General features: G+C 31.2%; 1 long non-coding RNA gene across 1 annotated transcript; it reads right to left on the reverse strand.

Moving 5' to 3' along the window:
• Positions 1-2,763: 2,763 nt before the first annotated feature.
• On the reverse strand, positions 2,764-3,427 carry LOC25480911 (uncharacterized). Its single transcript, XR_003008380.2, has 2 exons — positions 3,269-3,427; positions 2,764-3,141 (listed from the first exon to the last, which is right to left on the reverse strand). It is a non-coding gene; the product is annotated as an uncharacterized lncRNA (long non-coding RNA).
• Between the last annotated feature and the right edge of the window lie 5,341 nt (positions 3,428-8,768).

The following is an 8,768-nucleotide window of genomic DNA, read 5'->3' on the forward strand; positions in this document are numbered from 1 at the left end:
AAGTCAAAATCCTGAGAATATGGGTGCAGAATCCTTCAAGCTTAAGAGGAAGAGATGCCACTGACTTCATTCCTAATTTTGTGCATCCCAGAAGTTTGGATTTATCCTTCTTGAGTTCAGTTAACTTCCAGTCAGCATCTCCGAACCTTGAACTGATTCAGAGGAATGCTGCTTTGGAAGAAAGAGTCAAGAAGCTTTAGAAGGACTTATTAGAGTAGAAGGTACTTTTGCTTGAATACAAGGATGTTACTGAAGCTAAACTTGTAGAAGCCAGAACAAGATAAGAGATCTTGATCAGAAGCAATGAAGAATTCAAGAAAGAGATGAAGCTTCAGCAAGAGTCATTGCAGAAGCAGCAAGAAGAAACAAACAAGTTGCTTAAACAGATGATGGAAATGTTTAGTAAACAAGCCAACCCTTAGTTGCACACATTTGTTTTAGCTTGTCTTATTTTTCTTGTTTTTTAAATGTTTCTGAACTCATTTGTGCTTCTGATTAATATAAATGTTTTGCTCTGATATTGTTAACTGCTTCTGATTATTTCTTATCTTCATTCTTTTTTTTTTACTCTCTTTCGTTTTGTCTTTCTTCTATACTTTTTGTTGATGACAAAAAGGGGAGTACGTGTATAGTATTTTTAGGCTCTGAGCCCCATTAATTTAATTAAGTTAAATTAATAGAACCATCGTCTAAACTCTTAGTCTGTTAAATACTTCTGAAATTTTTTATTACCTTGTGCGCATTTTATTGAAAATTTAATTAACTTGTATAGAACTTAGTGGGAGCTTACAAACCTCACCTTAAAGGTCTATTAGACTAAGGGGGAGCTTACAAACCTCTTACCTAGCAGTCAATTTGTTAATTAGATCAACAACAATTGAACATTTTAAATACTATTGTTTGTCATCATCAAAAAGGGGGAGATTGTTGGAACAAAATGTGTTTTACAATAAACCTTAATAAGTTTTGATGATAACAAGGTATTAAAAATTGTCAATTGGTAATTGATAATATTTGTTCAAGTGTACAGGACCATAGGCAAAGTTAATCAATTTCAATAGGTCTTGGAAGAACAAAAGAGAGCAAAGGACCCATCAAGAAGAGGAACCTAAAGCATCTGAAGAAAACTGCGTCTGAAGCTATGAAGTGTTTCTGAAGTTTCAAGTGCCTCTGAAGTAATGACGTCATCAGAAGCAGAAGTTCATCAGAAGCAAAATTTCATCCGAAGCTATATCATCACCAGAAGCTACAGTTGATCAGAAGATTCGATCTGAAATCTTAAAAGAGCTGTCTCTTTAAGTTAACCTCGTCTAAGAGAGCGAAGGATCAAAAGGGAAGTGCCAACGTTCATTTGAAGTTGAAGTTGTTCCTTCAAGATAGGAATGAATTTGAAGTTGATCCTTCATAGGACTGCATCTAAATCAGGCAAAAGATTACTGGTGGATGATCAAAGGAACTCAACGACTCTTTAGACGTGCTTAAGATCTCAACGTCTCTCTACACACCTCTATATAAGGAAGTGAAGACTTGAAGATCAGTAGAAACATTATCACAAGTTAAAAGTACCCAAACTCTGCCAAATTTGTTTCTCAAAAGCACTTTGAATTTCTGCACTGATTTGATATATCTTAGAAATTCCTAAGTCTAGAGTCTTTTATTGCATTGTATTGTGAACACCACTAATTGTATATCAAGTGTTCAAGTCAAACAATTTTCTGTGTAATTCTGTTTGATTAGAAGTCTCTTGCTTTAGTGCTTGAGCATTGGAAGTCTCTCGCCTGCGTGCTTGAGCATTTGGGAAGTCTCATACTAGATAGTATTGAGCAGTTGTAATCTGTGTGATTATTTCTTAGTGGAAATCTCCTTGGAAGTGCAAGGGGGACTGGACTACTTCCGGTTTGTGGAAGGAACCAGGATAATTGTTTGTGTCTCTCTTTCTTTTCTCTACTTTGTTTTTATTCCGCTGCGTATCTGAATCTGATTCTGAACATCACATCAGAAGCACTCTCAACCAGCTTCTGAAGTGATATCAGAAAAAGAATTTTAGGAGAAAAAGAAAACACAATTCAACCCCAATTCTCCTGTTTTTCTCACCTTCAGAGAAACCTAGGATTATTACATATGCACACTAGATCTGATGGTTGTGAAGTGTTTATGCACGGTGTATAAGGATTTCCTTATGCACCATAACTTTTGCACTTAACAATTACCTCAAGTTACTATCAATTCTATTAAAATAACTCTCGACACCAAAATTACTAAAATAACATTCGTTCTAAAATTATCAATTTACCCTCACTCCTCAATTTACCAAAATCAGAAGCGTGAACGACAAGGATTTGGTGAGCAACAATATGTAACACAATCAGAAGCACCTAACAACCCACTCATGTAATGATAGAAAGTTCTTTCTCTCACCAAAATCAAGAAGATTGCAACACGTTAACGACTTAATTAGGGAGATGACTGATGCACGTAGGACAAAATAAGGCATACAATCAGTTGTGTATTGAATAGCATGAATCGATAAATCAAGAATCGATGATTCATGATGTTTCTTTGAAAGTTTAGTGAAACGGCGTTTCGGCTAAACCCTAGCAGAAATTATTAAGATAAAAGTTTGGTGAATAATAGATAAAAGTACAGAAATTGTTATAGAAAAATGCATTTAACATTTTTTTTAATATCATGATCGTACATAGGCATCATAAGACATGAGGAAATCTTAGCTAAGTTGGGATCTTAACTCATTACAATCATTTATAAGACCTCAAAGAAACATTTTATTTAAAATCAAAATTGGGGGACTATGTCAAAACCCAAGGAAACAAATACTATAAAAAACCGCCTCGTTAAAAACCTTAACAGGAAATCTCAATGGAATAAAACTTGATGAAGGAAAAAAGAGTGCAGCTTATACACATAAAATTAAATTTGACAGCTAGATAAACATAATTTATATTTTTAAATACAAAATAAAAGTTGAAATATTGTGATGTCCCCTAGTTTCATGCAATTAATGCAGATTACGCATAAGTGCCCAACAAAAACCTGTAACACACTCAATATAATGAGGTTCATCTATCATTGGACAATCAGCGGCAGTAAAGCAAGGAATAAAATGGGACGGTTGTACATTGTCTGATAAAGAAAAAAAAATGTTAGTAAAATATGATAAATTCCCTAAAAAAAAAAAAAGTAAAATATGATAAAATTGGGCGTCCAAAAAAAAAAAGAAAATTTTAAAAATGGTGTGAAAAATGCATACGCATTGTGGTTTCAGTCCTCTCTAACGCTGCTTCTCCAAAAAAAAGGGAAAGAAAGATAATCAAAGAATAAATAAACAGAAGAAGCTGAGCCATATTTTTCATCCTTTAAATCTACTAAAGAGATTTATTTTGATCCTTTTATAGTTAAAACTTGAATGCTTTTTTAATTCCAGTTCAATAGTTATTTGCTTTCAGAATTAGCGAAAAGCAATTTAAAAAAGAGTAATTAATTTAAAATGTATCTGATCAATATGTTGTCTATGACCCTTCAGCTCACTCGGTATATTATATTTCATGCATTTCACATTAAACTTTTAAATTTATAAAAAAAAAAGATTGAAAGAGAATTTATAAATTTATGAAGATGACTATCCCCAATTAGAAAAAGTATAATTATCGACATAAATTTGAAATAATGTTGTTACCAAAAACTAATTTGACATATGTATAAATAATAATAAAAAATTGCTAAAAATAAAAAATAAAAAAAACATGATAAATGAAATGTATATAAATTACATATCTTTAAAAAAATGTTAATATAAACTCATTAAACATCTACTATAATTAAATATTTTACATTATGGACCGGTCAGAAAACCAACCACACGTTGACATGTGGCCTAACTTACACCTCCGTAAGACTCCATGCTTGAAGGAAACGCCAACTTTCAGTGCACCACACCACACACGAGTGTGCCCCCGCACGAGGATAACATTACATGTGTCCTCTAGCCATCCCTAATCATAAGCCACGAAACCCGAAGGCAGTTATTTTAAACGCCCATCTATATAAGCATGACCTTGTTTTAGTATGTAATTTCAAAAGGCTCATTTAATGCAGTAAACGTATGTTGACTTTTATCTTTGTAGGAATTAACGCTTTTTCCTTCAAACTTAAGCAGTTCGATGAAATGCAGACTTAACATGAAAGGGACTAAAAGCCCTAGAGTTCTACAAGACGTGAGTCAGAGATGCAAGACTGTCGAAGCCAAGCGGTTGTCCACAGAAAAATGGTTTCCTCAATGGAAATGTGGGAGATAAGCGGTTGTCCAAATGGAAGAAGTGTTGATCGTGGAGTTAGGCTATTTCTAGTTAGTTTGCTATGTATAAATAGTTTTCCATAGGGAAAACGGGTCACAAATCACTTATAGAAATTGTACAACACTCGAGTACCGGCGCGAGAGAAAAGAGTTATACAGAATGTATGTAAAGGATTTGTCGAACCACCTTTATTTTTAAAGCAATGCAATTTATCATTTCTTTAAGTTTCTGCACTTTTAACTTTTAGCCTTTATTTTGCATTTACTGTGTTTTCTTTTATTTTAAACCTTTTTCTGTCGAAAGATGCCATTCAGTCTCGTCTTGTTCATAAAGCAACCTATGAATTTGATGAACGCAAACTCTATTTTCTTAAAAACAAATCCACAACACGTTTTACGATTTCTAGTTTGATCCTGCTTGTAATAATCAAACCATCCCTTATTGTTTACCAAAAACACTGGTAAACATATTGGCACGGCCAACGGGACCCTGTTTGTGCATTATTTTAAAAATAATTGGAAGAAATTCCTTAACTTTTCAAACTTTTTTCTAAAAACCTTTCTTGTGAAAACTGTTTTCTGAAAATTAGCAACTATTTTTCGTAAACTTTTTATGAGGAAAAAATTCTCATTTTGTGCATGCATTTAAGAAGTGGTAAAGCTTTGGAAACAATGACTATTCTCAATTAAAATAATGTGGAGTACGTACAACAATCTATCACTTGAAGATGTTTTTAATATTTAATTTGTAGAAAGGAATATTAATGGGAAGTTAATTTTTATGCTTCATTTTGTTCTTTCATGTATAGTTCAAGCATACTCATGAGGGTTCAGAATCTTTGTGCTGTTCAATTACACATGATTTGAGATAAATGTTTTGTTTAATTAGTTTCTCATTGATACACACTAATTCTCAATAAATATTGAAGAATAACGCAGAATTTGAAAATGGCATTGTTGCTGCAAATCAAAAAGGATTCATTAGAATATTAAATTCAGAAAATGATAACAGATAAAAACTAGAAATTTTCTAAGAGTGTGTTTAGATGGGGGAATGTTTTTGAGAGAATTCAAATATTTTGAGATAAATTCCATTGTTTGGATAATCATTTGAAGAATTTTCAAAATGATGGAAATTTATAAAGTATTTTGTTCAAGTTAAATGTAGAGAATTTCAAAATTCTTCATTGTCATATTTTTTCAAATTTTACGTTGTGGTCCTCAAAATTTTCAATTTGACCCCAATAAATTTTAAAAAATTGCAAATTGACCCCAAAATTTTCCAAAAATTATAATTTGGCCCCTAAAAATTTTGAAATTTGCAAATTGACCCCTAATTTTATTTTTCAAATTTGGCCCAAAAAATTTGAAATTTATAAGTTGCGCAAAAATAATGACAATAAAAGTTTTTATTACTCAATCCAAACAATAATATTTAAGAATGAAAGCAATTTAATTGAATCATTTAAATTACCTAGAATTCTAAATTCTTCAAAATTTCTCAAATACTATGAGAGAAATTCTTTAAGAGTGTGTTTGGATGGGGGATTGTTTTGGGGAATGTAATGCTATGAGAGAATTCAAATACTTAGGTGAATTCCATTGTTTGGATAATAATTTGAAGAATTTTCAAAATGATGGGAATTTATGAAGTATATTGTTCAAGTTAAATTTAGAGAACTTCAAATGACACCAAATAGGTAAGAATTTCAAAATTCTTCATTGTCATAATCTTTTAAATTTTTCATTTTGATCCTCAATTTTTTCAAAATTTTCAATTTGACCCCAATAAATTTCCAAACAATTATAAATTGACACCTGAAATTTTTCAAAAATTATAATTTTATCCCTCAAATTTTTTTATTACTCCACCCAAACAAAAGTATCGAGAAATGAAAGGAATTTTATTGAATCATTTAAATAGTCTAGAATTTTAAATTCTTTAAAATTTCACAATTACCTCACCTTATTTAAACACACTCTAAAGAATACTATAAATCTCAATGACCATTATACAACTGGAGAACTATTATTAGCCTCGAATGTACACATTTCTGCGTACAATTGAAAACCATACACAAAACCTATTTTTGTGGTTTTGAATTTTAGGATAAAAATGTTTACAAATTCGGTGAGAACCCTGCTTACCACATTGTTTTCACACTTAACTTTGAAAATCCAAACCTACAAAACTTAGAATCGCTGCGAACTGACCTTTAAATTTATAAAACGATAAACAAAGACCATAAAACAAAACAGAGAGAATCAACATTGATGTGAAATTAATTTTACAAGAATCTGTTGGAACAAAATGTGTTTAACATTACCCTTTGAGAGTTTTGATGATAACAAGGTATTAAAAATTGTCAATTGAATACGCTAATATTTGTTCAAGTGTACATGACCATAGACACAAATTTGAAATCATTATTAGGTTCTGGAAGAACAAAAGAGAGCGAAGGAATCAACAAAAATGAAGCTTAAAGTGTCTGAAGAGAAGTGCTCCTGAAGTCAAAGTGCTCATGAAGTGACGACGTCATCAGAAGCAAGGTCATCAGAAGCTAGTTCATTAGAAATATCTCATCAGAAGCAAGATCACCAGAAGCTAAAAATCATTAGGAAATGCAAGACTTAAAGCTTCAAAGGTTGTTCAATGGATTTAATCTCGTCTAAGCATTGCAGAAGACTGGAAGAGTGAAGCAACAACTATTTTGAAAGGATTTGAAGGCATTGGATGCTTGTACTTTGAAGAGCGTTGACAAAGTACAATTTTACGAAGTGTACAACCACTACCTCCACTACTCAGTTTGTGTCTCTGCTACAAGACAAGAATAACAGCTCTGCCTGCAACAATGTTCCTACATACATGGAATGGATTTGAAATTGATACTTTAGAGGATAATAACCATATCAGGCAAAAGATCATTGGTGATTGATCAAACCTTCGAACGAATCTATTTTGATGTGCTGGCAATTCACAACGTCTCTTTCACACCTCTATATAAAGGAGTGAAGACTTAGAGAATGGCATGACTGAACAAAAATTTTAAAGCGCTTAAACTCTATCAAATTTGTTATGCAAGGGGGACAAGACTGACTTCTGGTTTGTGGAAGGAGCCTGTATAATTGCTTTGTGTCTTTATTCTTTCTCTCTCTCTGTTTTATCCGCTGCTATTTAGTTCTGGAAATCACTTCAGAAGCCGAACTCTATTTGCTTCTGATCAGTATTTTTAGCTTAGAAGAGAACGAATAAAAAACTAATCACTTCAGAAGCATAACTTTATTTGCTTCTGATCATTATTTAAAACCATTACTATGAAGAAATGCTTCAAAAGCTACCACGTCCAACATGATATGAAACCTCTGATTATGGACTGGATTAGTTTTAACTTTTTTTTATTGAGTTTGTATAAAGATGTTGATGAATTTCTGGATTTGTATCAAGTTTATGATGAATTTTTGGATATGTTCTTGAATCAATTAAATTTCTAGATGTTCTTTCTAGTTTATGATTTCAATTAATGATCTTTCTAAGGAAGTAAAAGTTGATTCATGAAGTTCTTTGCAATCTTGTAACACTCCTCTTTTGTTTTCTATGATGTCTGAATTTTGATGATTTGAAACAAACTTAAGGGTATGGATTACTGAAACCATAAGTATGGTTAATGGTTTTGATAGTCTTGTATGTGAAACCAAGATAATTGTGTAATGGTTTTAAATAATGATTAAGATGTTATACACTGAAATTATTACTGAAATCACAAGTATCGTTTAATGGTTTTAATAGTCTTGTATGTCAAACCAAGATAATTGTGTAATGGTTTTAAATGAAATTATTATTGGTACATGGTTTTAAATAATGATTAAGATGCTGAAATTATTACTGAAACCATAAGTATGGTTTAATAGTTTGAAAGTCTTCAATGTGAAACCAAAATAATTATCTAGTGGTTTTAAATAAAATTATTATTGGGACATGGTTTTAAATAATGATTAACATGTTATACACTGAAATTATTACTGAAACCATAAGTATGGTTTCATGGTTTTGATAGTCTCTAATGTGAAACCAAAGTAATTGTCTAATGGTTTTGTAATAAAACAAAATAAAAAATGTGATAAACATTTAAACTATTATTCACTAATTATAGTACACACTTATAACATTTAAACCAATTATCAAATGTGAATTAATCAATCAGTGACCACTTTTTTTTTTGTAAAACCTCATCATCTCCCTTTTGTTTCATCCGTTGTAAATCGAATTTCTGCCTTTGTCTAAATATAATTGTGGTTTAATAGTTTTGATAGACTTGTATGTGAAAGAAAAATAATTGTCTAATAGTTTATAAAATAAAAGAATAATGAAAATTATTATTGATAAATGGTTTTAGATAATGACTATTACTGAAACCATAAGTATGGTTTAATGGTTTTGATAGTGTTCTATGTGAAA

The sequence above is a fragment of the Medicago truncatula genome, chromosome 6 (assembly GCF_003473485.1).
Source record: "Medicago truncatula cultivar Jemalong A17 chromosome 6, MtrunA17r5.0-ANR, whole genome shotgun sequence".
In the NCBI taxonomy this organism is placed as follows: Eukaryota; Viridiplantae; Streptophyta; class Magnoliopsida; order Fabales; family Fabaceae; genus Medicago; species Medicago truncatula.